Here is a 23,227-nt window from a genome sequence, read left to right as displayed (position 1 = left end):
GTGAGTGGGGGAGGGGGACAGAGAGAGAATCACAAGCAAGCTCTGTGCTGCCAGCACAGAGCCCGACATGAGGCCTGAACCCATGAAACTGAGATTTCGCCTAAGTCAAAACCAAGAGTCGGATGGTAAACCAAATGAGCCACCCAAGTGCCCCAGGACTTTTATTTCTATTAGTAATACATCAATAGATTTTGTTTTCATTTCAGATATTTCAGTTTTATTTGGCAATGAAAAGCCTAAGAATGTTTTTAAAAACATATCCATAGGGAATACTCTAACCATAAAATCAATTTGTGTGATTTGGCAGGACAAATCTCAAATGTGTACTTTCAATGTATGTGACATTTTTATAATTACTATTAAAAAAAGATAACGTTAGTTGAAGTTATGTGATATACTAAAGTTGTGTGAAAGGTCTGGATGGACATATTATCTGGAATAATAACAATATGAAAAATGAGGAATAATTATAAACCTAATCCTAGAGATGTAATCAGGTTATTGCCATGACACTCAATAGTCTAAGGAAAAAGTCAAGTAAAGCTGATTTGAGATGAAAATCAATGAATCATATCAAAAGCAGTTTTTATAACACTTAAGCAGAAAGTCTATATAAGGGGATATTTAACAGTCTCCAGGGTAAATTTACATGTAAGTGGGATTCTGTTTTGTCAAATAGTCTTCTAAAACTACCTGAATTACAAAGTTGAGTGTCAGGTCATGAATTTTTGCAAACTGACACAAGAGACCCATCATTCTTGCTTGTGTTGCTCATTAATGAACATCATCCCTAATTTTAGAAAATAACTAAACCATGTATGTTACCTTTTTTTTTTAATCGCCCTATTACCAGCCAAAGATTTCTGAGCTATCAGGAATATTGATTGTGCTAAAATTTTCTTGAAAATTCTGAGTGTGTTAGCTTTGTCACTCTTTGAGGGGTCTCTGTTCCATTACCTTTATCCAGAATTTTTTTAATGTTTGTGTATTTTGAGAGAGACAGAGCATGAGTGGGGGAGGGATAAAGAGAGAAGGAGAGAGAACCTCAAGCAGGCTCCATGTAGGCGGTGCACAGAGCCTAATGCAGGACTCAAATTCAGAAAACTGAGAGATCAGGACCTGAGCCAAAATCAAGAGTAGGATGCTTAACCAACTGTGCGCCCCAGGTGCCCTTGCCCCTTTTTCAGAATGTGAGCATTGCATGCAGAAGAATTTGAATAAAGGAAAAATTTCTTAATGCCAAAGTTCAAAATAAAATTTTTATTTTTGGATGGGATCTTTTAACATTTCAAAACCCATTAAATATATCTTACAAATAAGTGCAAGTAGTTTTGCTATGGAGACCAATTCCATACAACATAAAGAAAAACAAGCCTGATCTATTACTATCTCTGTCACACTTTGGAAGAATATATCTTTATTGAGCAACTATGTGGTGATTGACACAGAATGAAATGCATAGGATGGAAATAAAGTTAAGATCTAGTCAAGTTTTGAAGAGCAAAAAATTGGGTGGGGAAGGTGTACATATAAAACTAATTTAATGTGATTTAATGTACATACACACAATGCTAGAAGGACATTTAACTGTCGTTGGAGTCTTGAAATTACCTTTTTCAGAAGAATGAGTAAAGTACATTTCTCTTTATTAAATGTGTCTCTTGGGACACCTGGGTGGCTCAGTCAGTTAAGCACCTGACTCTTGATATTGGCTCAAGTCATGATCTTACAATTTTGTGAGATCAAGCCTCCTGTCAGGCTCTGTGCTGATAATGTGAAGCTTGCTCAGGATTCTCTTTCTCCCTCTCTCTCTCTCTGACCCTCCCCGACTCACATGTACATGTGCATACACTGTCTGTCTGTCTGTCTGTCTCTCTCTCTCTCTCTCAAAAATAAATAAATAACTTAAAAATTAAAAAATAAATAAATTATAAGAGACTGCCAAAAAAGATTGTCACCTCCACTACTTAATACTGTTTTAGTAAAGGTCCTTTTGTTGTGTAAGCAATTTTGTCCCACTTACTTTAGAAGAAAAGGAGGATGAAAAGTAGAAGAAGTAAATTAGAATTGAAATCAAAGTTAGGGTACCTTGGTGGCTCAATCTTTGGAGCATCTGACTCTTGATTTCAGCACAGGTCATGATCCAGGGTTGTGGGATCAAGCCCCACATCAGGCTCTGTGTCGAGCATGGAGCCTGCTTGAAATTTTCTCTCTCTATCCCTCTGTCCTTGTGTCCTGCTCGAATGCTCTCACTCTCTCTTAAAAAAAAAATTGAAGGTGAGCATTCACACATTGGAAAGAAGAAACCAAGAGCAGGGTGCTGGTGCCTCTAATTGTACCTTTGAGAAGCTTCCAGGGACTGTCTTCATCCTCTTCCTCCTTTCCATTATTCTCTGATATAAGGGTTCCTCTTCTTTCGAGTGCAATATTTCCACTTGTGATTTTGATCCAGTTTAGGCTTTTTTTTTCACAAGGACTACTGCACATTGAAAGCTGTTAAGCAATTTTCTTTATTCTTGTTTGTATAGTCTCTCCCTTTCCAGAGACCTCACTGGCCTCTAACAATACTCTGAAGCTTCTCAGTTGCAGAAAAAGCAGATCTTTCTTTCAACCTTGTTATCCTCTCAGCCTCTTAATGCTTTTTATTTTAAAAATTACGCTCTACAGACTATGTTATTTACTCTTCCTTATTTCTTATGTACACTTTAGCATCTGATCCTGAACCCTTTACAAGTTACTTTTAAAAAGATTTTTCTTGGGGCACCTGGGTGGCTCAGTCATTTAAATGTCTGATTCTTGGTTGTGGCTCAGGTCATGATCTCTTGGTTCATGGGGTGGAGCCCCACAACGGGCTCCATGCTGACAGTGCAGATCCTACTTGGGATTCTCTCTTTCCTTCTCTCTCTCTGCCCCTCCCCTGCATTCTCCTAGTCAAAATAAATAAATAAACTTTAAAAAAATACACAGATTTTTTTCTCTCCTTTTTTCAGCCACTTAGTATCTGGTTGTCTTTCTGATAGCTCCTTCTCTAACTCTTCTGTGACACATTTCTTTCATTACCCACCTCCCAAATACTTACGTTGTCTGAACTCTGTTCCTCAACCATTTCCATTTCATGCCACTGTTTAGACACTGACTACATTGATAGGTATCACTCTTACTTCTAACTATTGATTAGGTATTGTCACCTATTGTCATGCTGATGCCTCAATATGGAACTCATTTTCCAGGTCAAATCCACGAATAATACTGACACCTCAATTTCTACTAATAATACTGTCTTTCTTGTCAACCGTGTTAAATACCTGCAGACATTCCTCATCCTTCAAACTCATGGCTCTGAAAAATCATTCCTTTCATTCTTACAGTGAACCTTCCCTGATCATATGACCATTATTTTTTGCATAGATTAGCATTTCTCAAAATGAGTTATTTTTTTAATATATGAAATTTTCATAAAATTGGTTTCCATATAACACCCAGTGCTCATCCCAAAACATGCCCTCTTCAATGCCCATCACCTACCCTCCCCTTCCTCCCACCCCCCATCAACTCTCTGTTCTCAGTTTTCAAGAGTCTCTTATGCTTTGGCTCTCTTCCACTCTAACCTCTTTTTTTTTCCAAAATGAGTTATTGAGTCTTCCTGCTGAAAGTGTGGTTGACAAACCAGCAATATAGACATCGCCAGGGAATGTTTTAGAAACGAAGACGCCTCAGATCCTAGTGAATCAGAATTTACATTTTAACATGATCCTTTGTTTTGAAGTGACTTGCTTTGAGAACATGAGTTCCATGAGATTTTTTTGGAGAGGGAGAAACAGAGATAGGGACACCCAGACAGAAATGGAGAAGGAGGGAGGGAGAGAGGAAGAAGAGAGGAGGAGAGGGTAGAAGAGGGCAAAGAGAATGTAGACATGTTTCTCCTCTTGGATTTTCACAGTGCATGTAGCCTATTTCCTGCTTTATAGTGAAACAAAGAATCTTCTGCATGTAATATATATGAAAGTTCTTGTAAAGAGCATTATATATAGTACTTGTTCTATACTCACTGATTTCCTCATTTTTTAAATTTTTAAATGAAATTAGTGGTGTTACTTATAGATTACTATAATCTTGTCATAATCAAAAGGTTGATTTCAATGCTTTTAGTCAAAATGCATATAATAATTTCATTGTATTATTTTTATCTAAACTTTTTTTGGTTAGGAATTATCTGGTGGGATGTTTTAAGAAAAATATCTTTAATAGACATTCTTATAATTGAAGTGTGTTACTGGGTCTTGGTGAGCATTTTGTATCCATTCAAAACCTATGGAGTTCATCCTGCTGTTGCCATAAGATAAATTTAACTTTGCTTCTTGATTAAAAAACAAAAACAAAAACAAAAAAACAAAAACTCATTGTGACACCCCCAACCTTTCTGGCACATTTTCATAGTATACACTGTCTTCCATTTGGAAATTCCCTATTTAAAAAATGGCAATTTCACAGATCTCTAAGGCTGCCAAAGCCTCTTTACATCAGGGTCTCATTTGCAGGCTCATTAAAGCCCACACAGAGACAGCTGCTGGTCATCACTGATGTGTTGGCTGATAGGCTCAGGAAAAAGTAGGCACTTGAATGGTTTTTTGCCCAATAATACTCAAAATGGCTCTAAAGCTCGTCACAGCATTAATAACCTGCTTTTAGCACTGCAAGACTCCAAATTAGGCTGAGGTAAAATTATGACTGCAAAGAAATTCGGTTATGTGGGATCACTTTTATTTGCCTCAGCCACTGATAAAAATCATTGAATTAAAAAAGTTGGGCAGATGTCAAGTACAGATCAATATTCCACATGGGGTTTTAAATCACATTAAAGGGATTGATTGAAGCAGGCATCTGTCACCAAACACAAAGGATCCATTTCTTGGGGTGTGTCAGTCAATAGACCAGCCCAAGTCTTTTGTTTTGAGCAAAAAGTTTGTTTGTTTGTTTGTTTGATTACTGGCAACAGGTAAGTAGATAAAAAAAAATAGTCGTCAAAGCCCTGTCTCCTTTTGGGTTTAGTGCAGGATGCTTTTATTCAGTGAGCTAGGGGGCAAAAGCAGGCAGCTTGATACACTGAGGAACACACATTTTGTAACTTAGGCTCTTAGGTTAGCTGTGCAGGCCTAGCATGTAACATGCTAATACATATATTGTATGTTCAAAAAATGGCAAAAAAACAAAACAAACAAACAAAAAAAACACCGTACTAGGAGATTTTAGGATTATAATGAGCTAAAGGTAATTTCAGGCCACTTCAGGGAGCTTTTGTGCAAGTCCTCATCTCTAGGCCCTTAGTTCCAGACTTGTTGAACTGGTTCCCGAGGGGATCTTGTGGAACACCTGGCTGTGTATCTCCTCAGTGGGAGCTGTTGTTCTGAAAAAGAGACACTTTACTGGGGGGCCCGGATGGCTCAGTAGGTAAACCTCTGACTCTTGGTTTTAGCTCAGGTCAAGGTTTTCTAGTTTTGTATGCATCAGTTTTGCAAGTTCCATCAATTGATGAACACTTAACATCTGGGAACTGCATATGTGAGTAAGAAATCATTTCTACCCTGAAGGAACTTGTGAAGTGATACAGTGTTTACAACACTGTTTGGTTTTAAAAAACTCTGGGGCACCTGGTGGGTCAGTTGACTGAACATCTGGCTCTTGATTTTGGCTCAGGTCATGATCTCACAGTTTGTGCGATTGAGCCCTGCATCTGGCTCTGTGCTGACAGTGTGGAGCCTGCTTGGGACTCTCTCTCTTCCCCCTCTCTTTCTGCCCTCTCCTGCTCGTGTCCCCTCCATCTATCTGTCTGACTGTCCTCCCTCTCTCTCCCTCTGTTTCTCTGTCCCTCTCCCACCTCCCCAAGTAAATAAATAAACTTAAAAAAACAACCAGACCTATTCTTTTCCTGCTTTTGTCCCTTCCCCTTCTTCTCTTCTGTTGATAGCTTTCAGCCTCTGATCTGAGTATTCCCTACTATATCGTAGCTCATGATTCCTTATTTTAATTGCTTGACTTTCTCTGTTTTTCCTCTGCTAAATGAGCACTTATTTTGAAATATACCAAATTTGCATTATTTTTACATGATAAAATGTACTATATTAAGCATAATATATTTTGAGAGATATAAACAGTAAAAAATTATGGTGGAATATATTTAAATAGGTTTACTCTTGATTATTTTTAAAATTAGCATTTAATGATTTTTATTGCTTCCCTCTTCCTTACTTGGGAGTCCTCAATCAGCACATTCAGAAAGCAATAGTTTGATCTCACAACAATCTCACAAAAGTTAATAAATGAAAACGAATTTTTACTTCAGTGAGATTATAGATTGATGATTTATAGCATGCCAAGCACTCCTGTACTCAGAGGAGTGACAGTCCAGCAGATTCTTGACTAATTGCTCTATTTTACACATAGAATAATGTTTATTCCTATTATACATGCTTATTTAGAATATTGGTATACAAATAAATAAGGTTTGTCACTGAAATTTTAAAAAGTGGTTCTCCTCTCCTGTAAGCATTCTATTAAAATAGTAATTTTGAAGTTAGTGATGTCAAAAGAGAAAAGTAATATAAATTTTTTCTGTTGATCAAATGGAAGTTGAAATTATTCTTGATGTTGAAGCATGCACTGAAACCTTGTTTATCGAACACAGAACTAACAGGTTATTCAAATGCTTGCTTTTGCCTGAGGATATTGTTCATCTGCGGATAGAAAACAATGAAAGGGTATTCACAAAGGTTATCATTTTTTTGCTACTGACAGTACATCCTTTTTCCACAGAGTCAAGTGGTGGATTCCAGAGTGGAATATAGTGAGATGTCGCATAGTTAGGTGGATACTCTTTCACAGTTCTTGACTTAGGTGTCATAACTGATAAAGGAAAAAATAGCAAAGTAATGCCTTGTAATTTTCAAACATCAACCTAATAGAGAAACTTTTGGGTGTTGAAAACTAAGTACATTGTATCTCTTAAATATTAATCATAATTAAATCTTGACAAAGCATAAAATAGTAAAACTAAAGAAGTTTGTGTTCTGAAAAAGCTAAACTTTTTGCCCTCCTGAAATTAAAGTTCATATATTCATAAGGCCTTGAGTGCTTTTCTAGTTTTGTATGCATTAGTTTTGGAAATAGCATCAATTGATGAGCACTTAACATCTGGGAACTGCATGTGAGTAAAAAATCATTTCTACCCTGAAAGAACTTGTGAAATGATACAGTTTTTACAACACTATTTGGTTTTTAAAAGCTCTGGGGCACCTGGTGGGTCAGTTGATTGAGCATCTGGCTCTTGATTTTGGCTCAGGCCATGATCCCGCAGTTTGTGAGATGGAGCCCTGCATCAGGCTCTGTGCTGACAGTGTGGAGCCTGCTTGGGACTCTCTCTCTCCCTCCCCCTCTCCCCCACCAAACTGTGTGCACGCTCTGTCGTCTCTTTCAAAAATAATAAACATTTAAAAAATAAAAAATAACATAAAAAGCTAGAGTATAGTCTTTGAGGGATATACAAATGTAGATGAGACCCATAAAAATATAGATGGAAAATATACTTCATTCTTTAGACACACAAAGTTCCCATAGAGTATGTGCCGGATAGTATGTTAAGAAAAATTTAAGTCTGGGGCTAAGGAATGAATATTTTTATAAGTAAACCAGATTTAAGAGGGGAACTAAAAGATGGATAGATACAATTTCCAGTGATGGAGAAAGAAGAGGAAATGTATTCTAGGGATACAAAATTGTTAGGATGCAGTGTACAGGGTATAATGGCCAGTTCAAGTGTGTTCAGCTGATAGAGTAATCTAATAAAGAATACGTACTGATACTTTAGTAGTAGATTAACATAGAAGCAGGGTTTATCATAAGTGGAATAAACTGTTGTGGTTATTGTCTTTCAGTGCCAGGCAACCAATTTTATAATGTGCTCTGTGATACTGGGGATGAGAGTCATTTCTATGTTTTCCTCACTGGCTGGGACGCAATGGTGTGTGACTAAAAGGTCAGAGTGGAGAAAGGACTCTGCCTCCAGCCTTCTGTCAGTCATTTCAGCATCAGCAGACAGCAGCAGCTCCAGTGCCATTTGCTTGCACTTTCCCAGGTGGCCCAACAATTAACCGTAAAGTTCCCACCATACTCCAACACCTCCTCTTTCTCCCCCCCTCCCCAGTCCCCAGCCATGTCATCTAAAATCTGCCTTGGTAGCCAACACAGTAGCTTTGCTGAACTCCTAGTTTCTGCTGACACTTCTGACCCTATATTTCTCAAGACTTAGTGGCCATAACTGATTCTTATGGATCCCATTTTTACTTGAGCCTTTTCATATCTGAGTAACCCATTATCTTTATTAAATGATCTGTGTCTGAAATGCCAAGCTTGTTTCCATTTCTTGAATATACCTTATTTAACTGATATAGAAAACATTGAAAGATTTTGCTCAGTGTATGTGGCATAAACAGTGATGTGCTTTTAAAAGTATAATTTTATAGTTTGCAGGATTGATAGGATGTGTGCTAACTGGCAGTATGGCAATCATTTGGGAAGACTGTTAGTAATTCAGGTAAAGGGAAAAGAACTGTTAAGAAAAGATTGAGTGACATATTAACTATAGAATAGAAATACCAGTGGGTTGAGAACCTGAGGAAGTTAATCTAGCACATGTATATCACTATTAAAAAATATTTGGCCTTGAAAGAACACATAAATTCCATAACATCTGAAAAAATATGCGCAGTCTCTAGATTTTTTTTATTCTGACAGAGAAAATTACATACTCATTTATTTATTATTTTGAGATGCCAATGGACGAAGTAAAAATCCGAGGAAATTTTGATACAGTTAGAGTATTGCTAGGAAAACTAGGTATTGATATGGTTAACATTTTTCATGAATTTGTGAATCTTCATTTTGCTATAATTGCTACCAAATAAATTTCTACAAACTCACCCACTAGGATGGATGCAGATTTCGTGAGTTCAAGGCTGTATGTTCACTTTTGAATTACCAGTGCCTGGTAAATAATAGCTGCTCACTAAATATTTATTGAAAGAATTAATCTATATTTCAGTATATCTATTTTTATTTAACTTCTATACGAACCTAATTTAAAATAGTTTTTGTTCTAAAGTTCAAAGGTCTTCTGCAAGAAAATTTTACCTATTTAATTTCTCAAATTCCTAGCCTACTCCATTAGTTACTCTTGTTATATTATCTAGACTCTAGTACTACGAGGGATGTATTTGTAGTAACAATCTTGCCTTTTTATAAACTGGCTCAAAATTCACTGTGAATTGCCTTATAAACAAACTAGTAAACCATGTAATTTGTGTAAATTGAATCTGTACTGAGATCTTAAAATCAGGGATTTTAGAGGTTGATTTTGCAGATAAATATTTGGGAAAGAGGGAAATGCAAAATATAAACTGCTACTTAGAATTGGTAAAAATTGTTGGAAAATTTTTCTTTTTACTTTTTTTGGTTTTGTTATCTGTGCTCTGACTTTTCTCCGTGAACACAGGATATAGCTTAGGGAGAAAAAGGGGGAAATTATTATTCAAAGTGATGTTGCTTTGCTTCATAGAAAGCAGGAAGCAATATACTTTTTCTAAGTAAATATAATCCTGTAGTTACATTAACCTTTATCTTAATATTTCTTAACCATGACTTCTGTGTATAATACTGCAGGAATTATGTAGGGGTTTGCCTGGAATTTTTTTATGCCTTTAAAAATTCTTATTTACAGAAGATAGAAAACAAAACAAAAAATCTAGCACGCATCCTCCTAGATTAGTATACATATTGTTTAAATTATAAGGATAGTGTATGGTGAAACAGATGTCATACTCATGTTCAGAAAACAAGAAAAAAAAGAATGTTTAAAAGTTTGTTTAAGGGTATCAATGAACTAAAAATAAAATAAACACTTAAGAGATTCAAACTGAGAGAAGGCAAGGACCAAATAGGTAAGCAGAACATTGACAAGAGCTTTCTCTGTCTTGACCACATTTAGCAAAACAGATGAACATGATTTTCAGTTTCACAGGAATACAGAAGAGAAAAGAAAAATGCGTAGGACCTGCTCATTGTAGAAGAGACCACTCAAATGGGAGAGGACTGTCCTCCCCATCCCTGCATAAAATTGGAATCCACAAAATTTAAATCATCAACACAGTGAAGTAGAAATGTTCGCCTCCCAATGACACTAGTAACAGGGAACTCTAAGAAAAAAATGCCTGTCCTGAAACTTTATGTTTGAAGTAGAGAGAAAAAAGAATCACTCCTGTGTGTTTTTATGATAAACACACTCCTTAATGAGTCTATGGCCCCAATTTTTACTAAATAGAAAGTTCAAAACCCTAAGCTCACAATTTACATTCAAATGGTCCTAGGTTGGATCTCCAATACCCTTCCAAACATATGGAAGCAAGTGCAAATATTCTATAGAGAATCACATTCAGCAAGATATCAAAGAATTCCTGTGATAAATTTTAAGGAAAATGAGCTGATTTCTAAAACTTAAAAAAACACCAACAGAAGCAGGCATTACTAGCTAGAATCAGAAGAAATAATAGATCTCACATTCAGATGCAGAGACATTAAATACTGGCTATATCAAACATTAAATATAAAACACTTAGGATAAATATATTTAAAGTAATAAAATTAAGGATTAAAGATATGAGAATGAAGTACAAGACATGAAAAGTGACCGATCAGATGTGTCAAAATGAAACAAAAACATACAATAATGTAGAAATATGGGATTTTTTATTCCATAAAGATAGAGTAACCTTATTCTTCTCAAATCCTCCCACTTGGAACTAAAAAAAAAAAAAAAAATGCCTGAACATAATGCAACAAGAACAACAAAAAATAGAAAGATTCTGATAGGTGGAACAAAGGTCAGACTGTTTAGGAGCCATAGAACTTGAAAAATAAAACATTTAAACATACAATTGAAAATCATTCACACTAAGAACAAGGGAAACCACAAATTGAATGAGAAAAGAAAGTCAGCAGATGCCATCAGCAAAATAAATCATATGGTGTAGTTATCTGACCAGAATTTTAAAGCAGCCATAGTAAAAATGAAATTCACAAAGCAATTATATATCCTCTTAAAACAACTGAAAAAAATAATTCCAGCAAAGAAATAGAAATTATACAAATAATTCAATGTTAATTATAGAATTGAAAACTAAAATAAAATCACTAAAAACAGAACACAACTTGGGATGGTTTTAGTAGTAGACCAGACATGACAGCAGATAGATGCTATGAACTGAATGACAGATCAATGGGATTTACCCAGTCTGAAAACCAGAGAACATAATTTGAATAACAAAACAAAATTAGCATAGCCTCAGTAATCTGTAGGCCAATAACAAAAGAGCTATGTTTTGTATTCTTTCTAGAGATGGTCGCTCAAGTGTGGCCACAAAAGGAGACACAGGAGAGGCACAGGGAAACAAAGTTAATTATACTTACAGATCTTAGAGAAACAGTCACTGCATGCCCTGAGCAGTCTTTAGGGGAGTTAGCTCAACCAAACAGTTGCAAGCTGAAACAGAAGTGTAGGGTTTGTGGACAAGTGCCTTCATGGGGGTCAGGATGCAGTATACAAGCAAAAGGTGTGAGGGAAAGTCACTGACGCATTTGGATGTCACTGGGCCATAGTCAGGGGAGAGTAAGAATTTGACTCCTTGAAGCAGAGAAGAGAGAGCTGGGACTAGAAAACTATTCAAAGAAATAATGGCTGAAAACTTCCTAACTTGGTTAAATACATAAATCCTAACACTAAGGCAGGTGAATGAACTCTAAAAAGGAAAAATTCAAAGAAATCCAAATCCATACCAGGGCACATTATAATTGAACTTTTGAAAACTAAAGACAATAAAACAAACAAAAAACTCTCAAAAGTGGCCAGAGGAAAACAACCCATTGATTATAGAGGAACACCAATTTGAATCATGGCAGATTTCTTATGTGAAATTTATAGGGACCATAAGGAAGTGTATGATACTTTTCAAGTACTGGAACAAAAATGTAACCATAAAATGTTTATCCAGTGAAAATAAATATCATGGATGAAGGGGAAATAAACATATTCTCAGACAAAGGAAGACTAAGGAAATCTATTGCCAGTAAACCCACACTTGAGGAAATTTCTCTTTATTGGTAGAGAAGGTAAAGCACTTTAAAGAGAAAATTTCTAAACTTCAGTTGATGCAGTAAAACATAAATATGCAGTAGACTGTGCTAAGTTAAATGCGTATATTGTAATACTTAGAGCAACCACTAAGAAACATACACCAAGCAGTATATTGGGGGAGGGGAGCTAATTAGGTCAGGATGCAACCCTATCAAAAAAAATCAAGTCATTAACAGGAAAATGAGGAAAGAGAAAATGAGGAAACAAATTAAATACAGAAAATTGTGATATTTAACAAATGAATACTGAAAAACATATAGTTAAAAAATGGAATTAAAAGATGGAGGTTGGCAGAAAGGATTTAAAAAGGAAAAGCATAATCCTAAAATACCTAGGAATAAACCTAACCAAAGAAGTGAAAGATTTGTACTGTGAAAACTATGAAACACTGATGAAAGAAATTGAAGATGACACAAAAATATGGAAAAACATTCATTGCTCATGGATTGGAAGAAAAATATTGTTAAAATATCTCTATTACCCACAGAAATCTACACATCTAATGCAATCCCTATCAAAATACCCACAGTATTCTTCACAGAGCTAGAACAATCAATCCTAAAATTTATATTGAACCACAAAAGACCCCAAATAGCCAAAGGAATTTTGAAAAAGAAAAGCAAAGCTGGAGGCATCACAATTCTGGACTTACGATGTATTACAAAGCTGTAGTAATCAAGACAGTGTTGTACTGGCACAAAACAGACACATAGATCAACGGAACAGAATAGAAAACCCAGGGATGACCCACAACTATATGGTCAATTAATCTTTGACAAAGCAGGAAAGAATATCCAATGGAAAAAGACAGCCTCTTCAACAGATGGTGTTGGGAGAACTGGACAGCCACATGCAAAAGAATGAAACTGGACCACTTTCTTACACCATGCACAAAAATAAATTCAAAATGGATTAAAGTTCTAAAAGGGAGACAGGAAACCATCAAAATTCTAGAGGAGAAAACAGGCAGTAACTGCTTTGATATCAGTCATAACAACTTCTTACTAGATATGTCTCTTGAGGCAAGGGACACAAAAGCAAAAATAAACTACTGGGACTTCATCAAAATAAAAAGCTTCTGCACAGCGAAGAAAACAACCAACAAAACTAAAAAGCAAACTACAGAATGGGAGAAGATATTTGATAAAGGATTAGTATCCAAAGTCTATAAAGAACTTATCAAACTCAGCACCCTAAAACACATAATCCAGTTAAACATGGGCAGAAGACATGAATAGATATTTTTCCAAAGAAGACATAAGATAGATGGTCAATATACACATAAAAAGATGCTCAACATCACTCATCATTAGGGAAACACAGATCAAAACTGCAATGAGATATCACCTCACACCAGTCAGAATGGCTAACATTAACAACACAGAAAACAACAGATATTGGCGAAGATGTGAAGGAGGACCCCTCTTAGACTGCTGGTGGGAATAACAAGTGGTGCAACTACTCTGGAAAACAATGTGAAGGTTCCATGTTTTTATTTAACAAGTTAAAAACAGAACTATCGTATGATCCAGCATTAAAATATTTACCCAAATGATAAAGAAAATACTAACTCAAAGGAATACATGCACCCAATGTGTATAGTAGCATTATCAATAATAGCCAAGTTATGGAAAGAGCCCAAATGTCCATTGGCTGATGAATGGATAAGGAAGATGGGATGAAATCTTGCCATTTGCAACATAGATGGAGCTAGAGACTATTGTGGTAGGCGAAATATGTCAGTCAGAGAAAAACATCTAGCATATGATATCACTCAGTATGTGGAGTTTAAGAAGCAAAACAAATGAATATAGGAGGGAAAAAAAAAGATAGGAAAACTTCAAACAGACTCGTAATTACAGAGGACAAAGTGATGGTTATTACAGTGGAAGTGGGCAGGAAAGGTGGGCAGGGGGATGCACTAAGTAGGTGATAGGTGTTAAGGAGGGCATTTGTTGTGATGAACACTGGGTGTTGTATCTAAGTGTTTAATCACTAAATTTATATACCTGAAACTAATACTGCCCTGTATGTTAACTAATTGGAATTTAAGTAAAAACTTGCGAATAAAAGGAAAGCAGAATCCAACAATATTCATCTACAAGAATTTTACTTCAAGGAATAGAGGGGAGCTTCCTCAACCTGATAGAGAACATAGACAAAAACCTACAGCTAACATCATTACTTGATGGTAAAAGACTGAATGTTGAGGAATAGTCAATAATGTCTGTTGTTTCCACTCTCATTCAACAAAATACCTGAATTTCTAGCCACTGTAATAAGAAAAAGAAATAGAAGAATATATATTGGAAAGGAATACTAAAATGATCCCTTTTTGCCCTTAGCAAGATTGTCTACATAGAAAATGCCAAAAAATCTAAAAACTTTTTAACTAAAAATAATTAAGCAAATAACCTCCTAGAACAATAAGTGAGTTTTTTAATGTTGCAGGATACAAGATCAAAACACAAAATAAATTGCACTTTTATATATTAACAATGAACATATGGAGACTAAAATTTAAACACAATGCCATTTAAAATTTCTCCAAGGAAATACGACGTGGCAATGAGAAAAAATGAAATATGGCCTTTTGTAGCAACATGGATGGAACTGGAGAGTGTGATGCTAAGTGAAATAAGCCATACAGAGAAAGACAGATACCATATGGTTTCACTCTTATGTGGATCCTGAGAAACTTAACAGAAACCCATGGGGGAGGGGAAGGAAAAAAAAAAAAAAAAAAAAAAAAGAGGTTAGAGTGGGAGAGAGCCAAAGCATAAGAGACTGTTAAAAACTGAGAACAAACTGAGGGTTGATGGGGGGTGGGAGGGAGGGCAGGGTGGGTGATGGGTATTGAGGAGGGCACCTTTTGGGATGAGCACTGGGTGTTGTATGGAAACCAATTTGACAGTAAATTTCATATATTAAAAAATAAAAAAATAAAATAAAATAAAATAAAATTTCTCCAAGGAAAAATGAAATAGTTAGGTACAAATCTAATAATGCATGCATAGGCTATGTATGCTGAAACATAAAAATGTTGAAATACAGGTGCCTTGGTGGCTCAGTCGATTAAGTGGCCAACTTGGTTCAGGTCATGATCTGGCAGTTCGTGAATTCAAGCCCTGAGTTTGGCTCTGCGCTGACAACTCAGAACCTGGACCCTGCTTCAGATTCTATCTCTCTCTGTCTCTGACCTTTCCCTGCTCATGTTCTTTATCTCTCTGTCTCTCAAAACATGAATAAATGTTAATTTATTTTAAAACATTGAAATAAATTTAAAAATACCTGAATAAATGCATACACATACCATGTTCATGTATTTGACAGTTCAGCATAGGAAACTTACAAATTCTCCACAAATTAATATATAAGTTTAATGATATTCCTACCAAAATCCAAACAAGGTCTTACATCTAGAATATATAAAGAACTCACAAAAGTAAACAATAAAAAATTAAAAACTGATTAGAAAAACATGCAAAAGACATGAAAGACATTTCATCAAAAAAGAGGCACCAATGGCAATTACTATATGACTCAGAAATTGTACTCTTAGGCAAAGAATGAAATGCATGTTCATACAAAAACTGATTCCTAAATGTCCATAGCTCCATTTAACTCTTATCACCCGTTACCTTTTGGTCCAGTGGCTTCTGCCACCATTAAGCTGGACTCAGCTGTGGTTCTCTGTGTTTGCTTATCCCTCCAGCCTTTAGGTGACAGTTGCCCAGTGACTTCAAATTTCTGATTAATCTGAAAAAAAGTTACCGATTATCAGTTTGTTCAGCCATTTTTTAATGTGAGAATGACAGTGATGTCTTCTAATATCTTTATATGTCAGAGCTTAGAATATAAGTCAAGAAACTACCTGTTTTTCAACCAGCAAGTCATTCTTGAAAATTCTCCTCAAATGTCAACTATTCCCTGAAAAACTTCCCTGTAATTTACTTCCCATTTTTTCATGACTTACCTCAAACTCTTCTTTAGTATTTTAGCCCTACTTTTGTTAAGCTGTCACTTTTATCTGTAACCTTTAAATGGCTTTGTGGGATTTACCTATTTTAAAGTCCTTGATTTTGGAAAATAGAGGTCTTTCATCTTTGTATTTACAGTGCCCAGCACCATATCCAGCACATAAAACATGATATAAAACATGATTTTCTTGTGTAAGGATAATGGATATTACGAAGACTATAATGCCTAACCTTAAGATGTCACATGTTTTAGTAGGAGTACCAGAAAAACTCAGAGTAATTTTATATGCAATGTGCAAAGTACAATAATTGCTGAGTGCATGGGTGCTATGAGGATCAGCAAGAAGAGAAATTACATGTTTTTCAGAGGAAAGGAGACCTCTTGTAAAAGAAAGAATTGTTGTGAGCCAAGCAAAGCAAGCGATGGTCATAGGTGAATCAGATAGGGCATCTTGAGGAAGAGTGTGAAAGTGAGTGATAGCATGGGTTGGGTACAGATGTGCTGATCCATGTGCTGGCTGAAGCTGAGCAGAATTCTGGACATCATCACATTTCCTGATGAAGTGGAGGACCACATCATTTGCTCTGAGTGAGAAGGTTGAACAAAGTGGGAGAACCATGAAGTCTGAAGTATATTTAAAAAAAAAGAGTAAGAATAAAACTTTTTTACACAGTGAAGGAAACCACCAACAAATAAAAAGGCAATCTACTGAATGGGACAAGATATTTGCAAATGATAGATCACCTAAGGGGCTAATATCCCAAATAAAGAAAGTAACATAGCTCAATACCAAAAAAAAATTCTGATTTAAACATGGGAAGAGGACCTGAATAGACATTTTCCCAAAGAAGACATACAGATAGTTAACAGACACATGAAAAAATGTTCAACGCCACTAACCATCAGGGAAGTGCAAATCAGAACAACGAGATAATACCTTGCACCTGTCAGAATGGCTAGAATGAAAAAGGCAAGAAATAACAAGTATTTGTGAAGCTGCAGAGAAAAAGGATTGCTTGTGCACTGTTGATGGGAATGTAAACTGGTAAAGGCACTGTGGAAAATAGTATGGAAATGTCTCAAAAACTTAAAAAAATTATTAGGGGCGCCTGGGTGGCTCAGTCGGTTGAGCGTCCGACTTCGGCTCAGGTCATGATGTTGCAGTTCATGAGTTTGAGCCCCACATCGGGCTCTGTGCTCACAGCTCAGAGCCTGGAGCCTGCTTCAGATTCTGTGTCTCCCTCTCTCTCTGCCCCTCCCCCGCTCATGCTCTGTCTCTCTCTGTCTCAAAAATAAATAAAAACATTTAAAAAATGGCATTACTATATGATCTAGTAATTCCACTACTAGGCATCTATCTACCCAAAGAAAACAGAAATGCTAATTTGAAAAGATAAATGCATCCCTATGTTTACTGCAACATTATTTACAATAGCTAGGATATGGAAGCAACCTAAGGATCCAGTGATAGATGAATGGATAAAGAAGAGGTGGTATAGATATACAATGGAATATTATGCGGCCATAAAACAGATATTACTAGCTTGCCATTTGTGACAACATGAATGGACCTAGAGGGTATTAAGCTAAGTCAAATAAGTAAGACTGTGAAAGACAAATACTGTATGATTTCACTTATATGTGGAATCCAGAAAAACAAAACAAATAAATAAACAAACAAAAAGAAGAATAAGATCTATAAATGCAGAGAACAAACTGATGGTTGCCAGAGGCAAGGGAGTGGGGTGATTAGCAAAATGGGTGAAGGGATGTGGAGATGCAGGCTTCTAGTTATGGAATGAAGTAGTCACAGGAATAAAAGGTACAGCATAGGGAATATAGTCAGTGATATTGCAATAGTGTTGTGGCGGATGATAGCTATACTTGTGGTGAACATAGCATAATATATAGAGATGTTGAATCACTTGAAACTAATGTAATACTGTGTGTCAACTCTACTCATTTTTTTTTCAAAATTAGGACAATAAACTTTGACACAATAAGTAGGGGACAGTGGCTTAAAACAATGAGAGGCAACTTGAAAGGAACAGAGAAGAATTTCTTGCACAAGGCAACATGAGAGATGGTGTATAAGTAGGAAGAAGTTGTATATATGTGGGGCAATTATATGTGTGGGGCATACAGCACCCTACAGAAGAAACAGAGCCTTGAGTGGAATCATAATAAAGAGAATAGTGATGAAATAGACAACCTGACAGGTTTCCACTACAATATTTACTTTTGGCATTGGCGTTCACTTATCCTACTCAGTGGCAGCTAGGGTAAGAAACAATGATGAATTTTGTGGCTGAATCTACTTAACACTAAATACTTTTCATGTTAACTCCATTGAAACAATTCTGGCTTCTTAAGTAATCTTTTCAACAGCCTGCTGTTGGATCCTCCTGGTGTTTTTTCTCTTTTTATTCTGATACGTTCTAATCATGACCACCAGATGAATCACCCTAACCACTCCCTCGCAAAAAATTCATTCCTCTGATGAAAACTCAGAATGTTTCAACATTGCTTGATCTAGCTGCTGATGTTCTTGTTGCAGACAAGTTGAACTGACTCAAGCTACTTGATGCAAGATAGTATCATTCAAAAAATGTAAAGTGGTTCCTACACTAAAATAAGAGACAAAAGGACCAAGCTTAGAAAGGTTAGGAAATAAGTCAATTTTAATATCTATATAGAAACATATGAGGCTGTTTTTCTTGGAATTTTTCAAATCCATTAGCTTCACAGGGTTTGGGAATCTCAGCTTTCTAGGGAGAAAGTCTGGTTGGCTAAATTTAGATCCCCTTGGACTTGGGAACAAGGTGTTTTTATTTACATTGCAGCAAAATTGTATCCAAAGAAAAATCAGAGTTTGTTACAAGAAGATGGGGAACTGGACACTGAGTAGGAGTAGGACTCTTTTGGTGTCCTAAAAAGTTTCCAACATTTTGTATAAACAAGTCAGAAAATGTGTAACAAAAAATGGTCCATTAATTTAATTAATCACTTTCCTTTTTTAAAATTTTTACATCTTTGGTCTCCTATCTTGGGTAAAATGAAATATAGTGTTGCTGCAGTTTGACTTCCCTGGGTAATAGTATCCAAATGCTCTCTCTATAGCTTAAGGCTCTCATGAGAGCCTCAGGTGAACATGCACATCTTTCCCAGATGACTGAGACTTGGAAAAACCAACCTGGGTTTTGAAGGAAAACAAAGAAAGGAAAGAGGTTTGCCAACTCTTCCTGAATTTATTAATTTTATGTAGATGTGGATAATTGATCATTAAACTGGAGTGCCCATCTGCCAAGCTTCAGGCTAAGGGTTGGAGCTGTAGTGGCCAAATAAATATTTCAGAATCCTGCCCCTCATAGAGCTTACAAGTTAGTGAGATTGACAAAATACTAAGCAAATAAACAGCAAATATATTGTACAGTTAATAATTATCCTAAACCATAGGAAAGCAAACCAAAAATACTCAACAGCAGACTATTAAGTTTACATAAGGTAAGATCAACTGTTTAGAGTATTTTCAGCATTTGGACAGATTCCTATACAAACACATTTATTGATGTTGTGATAAATTTGGCAATGTTTCTTATTCCAAATATTTTTCAAAGAACTAAAGCTACAAAGGCAATTAAGATATAGCCCTTCCTTCATTGAGTTTATGGTCTAATGAGGGAGAGCCACATAAAAACTAACCATAATAATATATCGTGTTTCACTATATATCTATCTATCTATATATATATATATATAGATAGATAGATAGATAGATATAGTGTATATATATGTGTATATATATATACACATTGTATAGTTATTAAAATGCATAAATTAATGCCTCTATTAATTATTCTTTACCTTGGCATGAAGTATATCTATTACAAACTATTAGTTGCAATAATTATGCAAATGCCAGAAATAGATTATAACATGAAACAATGAAAGGAATCTTGAATTTGTAGTTTAATGAGGATATTAAATTGTCAAGAATTCTACCTCTGTGTGATTTAAAGTTAATATAAATTATTGACATTTCAAGTGTTAGGTACATCAGTACTGATTAAACATAGATTAAAGCAATTATCTGTCCTATTGCCATAGGCATTCTAATTTCATATCTTAAATGATATTTCTCTATGGAAAGTAGAGAGGCAGTATAGCAGAGCTGTTGAGAATATGAGGTCTGAAGTTAGCTTATGAAGATCCAATGCCTTTGCTATTCATCAGAGGTTTTGGTCCTTGAATAAATTAATTAACTGCTCTGTACTTCTGTTTCTTCATCTGAAGATTGGAAGTAACAACGGTATCTGCCTCATAAGATATTGTGACAAGTAAATAAGGTATCATTGTTTAGTAGACGCTCTCAGATTAGTGGCTAACATAAAAATATTTGCTTTTCCTGAGAGTGAACATATTTTTGGTGGACAAAAAAAGGAAACATAAAGTTATTCTGAAGGTGTATGTTCTTCCAAGTTTTGGTTGTTGTATTTTTGGAATAAATCTTTCCAAGAAAAAAAAAGTATGCTACAGGCTTTAGTTTTTCTTCATTTTAAAGAATATATATTTTGTTTGCCTAAATTTTCGTGATATCACAGATTCCCCAGATTATCACAATGGGTGGCAATTTTTGCCTAACAGTTTTGACGTCAGTTCCTATTGACGTAAAAGTGCTAATGTGCCAGGGTTTCATGGAGCTATTAAACCTCAAAGTCATTTTTAGATAAATCATCCAGGGCAAATATGGTCTCTGAATTCAGGTCATGCCAACTGAGAAAAAAAGTGACTGATTTTTGAAAATATATTTAGTCATTGTCTGTTTTAATTATACAACTTATTTTTTTTCAACGTTTTTTATTTATTTTTGGGACAGAGAGAGACAGAGCATGAACGGGGGAGGGGCAGAGAGAGAGGGAGACACAGAATCGGAAACAGGCTCCAGGCTCCGAGCCATCAGCCCAGAGCCTGATGCGGGGCTCGAACTCACGGACCGCGAGATCGTGACCTGGCTGAAGTCGGACGCTTAACCGACTGCGCCACCCAGGCGCCCCATATACAACTTATTTTTAATTTGCAAGCTGACATGTAATGAAGTCCATTTGCAAAATAAAATTTTCATACTGTCTAAGAAAACTTAGTTTTAAACATTGGGCTGGGTATAGTTATAACTATTTAGAAAGTCTCCAATGAAAATTATTTTTCTTTCTATTTCTACAAATTATTAAAGTTCCTCTGCGTAATATTCTAAGAAGACCTACAAAGATGAATCTTAATAATGTAATACATACATGATATTTGCATAGATAAGAATGATGAGGGCACCTGGGTGGCTCAGTTGGTCAGACAGCTCAGGTCATGAACCCTCAGTTTGTGGGTTCAAGCCGCATGTTGGGCTCTGCGCTGACAGTGCGGAGCCTACGTGGGATTCTGTCTCCTTCTTTCTCTGTGCCTCCCCAGCTTGCTCTCTGTGTCCTTCTCAAAACAATAATAATAATAAAAAAGAATCATGAGACTATGAAAATATATAAAAAGGTTTAGAAAAAGGCAACATTAAGCAAAACACATCCTCTTTCAGGAGACCTTTCTTCATGCTGAGTTCCTTGAGAATCTGACTTTGAAAATATGGTTACAATAAGAAGACAAGGAATTATTCACTGTAGAGTGAATGAACTGGTTTTAATAGACATACTTGTTTGGGGACGGTACAAAGTTTCATGTAGGATCACACTTTTCCTCCTTCGTACTCTTCATGCTGGATGTAGGATAATCAGTAACAAGCCACCACAAAAAAAAAAAAAATATATATATATATATATATGAGTTAAATTTTTAAGAAGTATTTACTGAGGCTTAGAAAAAGCTTCTCTACTTCGCAAACTCACTTTATTATTTTAATATTTATATTGATCTCTTAGCCCATACAGATGGAAACGGTTAACTGAAGAAATGCATCGTCAGTTTTTCAAACTAACTTTAAGGACAAAAACCACACAGATTGCTGATTTCACAGCAGTGAATATAAAGATAATTAATCTTCCTATTGAATTTCCACAATCTTCTAGCACTTGACTTTCCAATAAAATGGTTTGTTAAATCCACCCCAAACTAATCTCTGTGCATATGCTTTTTTAATGCATAGCGCAGGTAGCTATGATTCCTGTTACAAATTTTAATAAAGACTCTTTATTTCAGAGTACTTGCCATCCTAGAAGTTATACAACTCTATGTTTCAGTTTAATAAAAATTTACTTTAATGTTAAATCACATAAGATGTACTAGAAAGCCATTCAGCAACGCCCCACCCCCCCCGCAAATAAACAAAGAAAATCCCTACCCTTTATCTTAAGGTAGTCTTGTCTAATATGTAGACAAGATGAAGCTTATTTAACCAGTTAAATAGCTTAAAGCAAAAATAACTATTTGCTTGAAATTTATAATCTGCTGTTCTAAATATTTAGCTATTAAGTGAAAATTAATTCTTCTCTTTTAAAAGACATTTAAAATGATTTTTGTTACAACTCCATATCAATGCAATCGAAAATCTTTGAATGCCTTCTCTTTGTGAAAAAAAAAAAAAGAAAGAGAGAAAAAAAAAAACAAAATCTAAATTGACCTGTAAGTCCATTGAAGAGACAAACAAATGACCTCCAAAGTGTTAGGAAGAGTGATGGGATGTCATTCTAGGGTTAGAAAAATCTCAGAAGAATAATTAATTAAATCTACCTATCTAGTTTCTTTGAAAAAAAAATAGAAAAGGTCACAACAGAATATATATGTTGTGTCTTAAAAAAAAAAACACACAAAAAAAAACATTGGTCTAAATAGTAGTGAGGTCATACTATATAAATTATGGCCATTTTTAGGAATTTGTCCTGAAATTCACTATGTGGATGATCATTGCTAAATTAATTATGCTGTAATCCACATCCAACATGGAGACAGCAAATAAATGGCTGTGCTGTATCAGAGTCTGCTAATTTCCCACATAAAACTTCAACTTCAAAA

This window comes from Panthera uncia, chromosome A2, assembly GCF_023721935.1.
Source record: "Panthera uncia isolate 11264 chromosome A2, Puncia_PCG_1.0, whole genome shotgun sequence".
NCBI lineage: Eukaryota > Metazoa > Chordata > Mammalia > Carnivora > Felidae > Panthera > Panthera uncia.
This window is presented reverse-complemented; position numbering follows the sequence as displayed.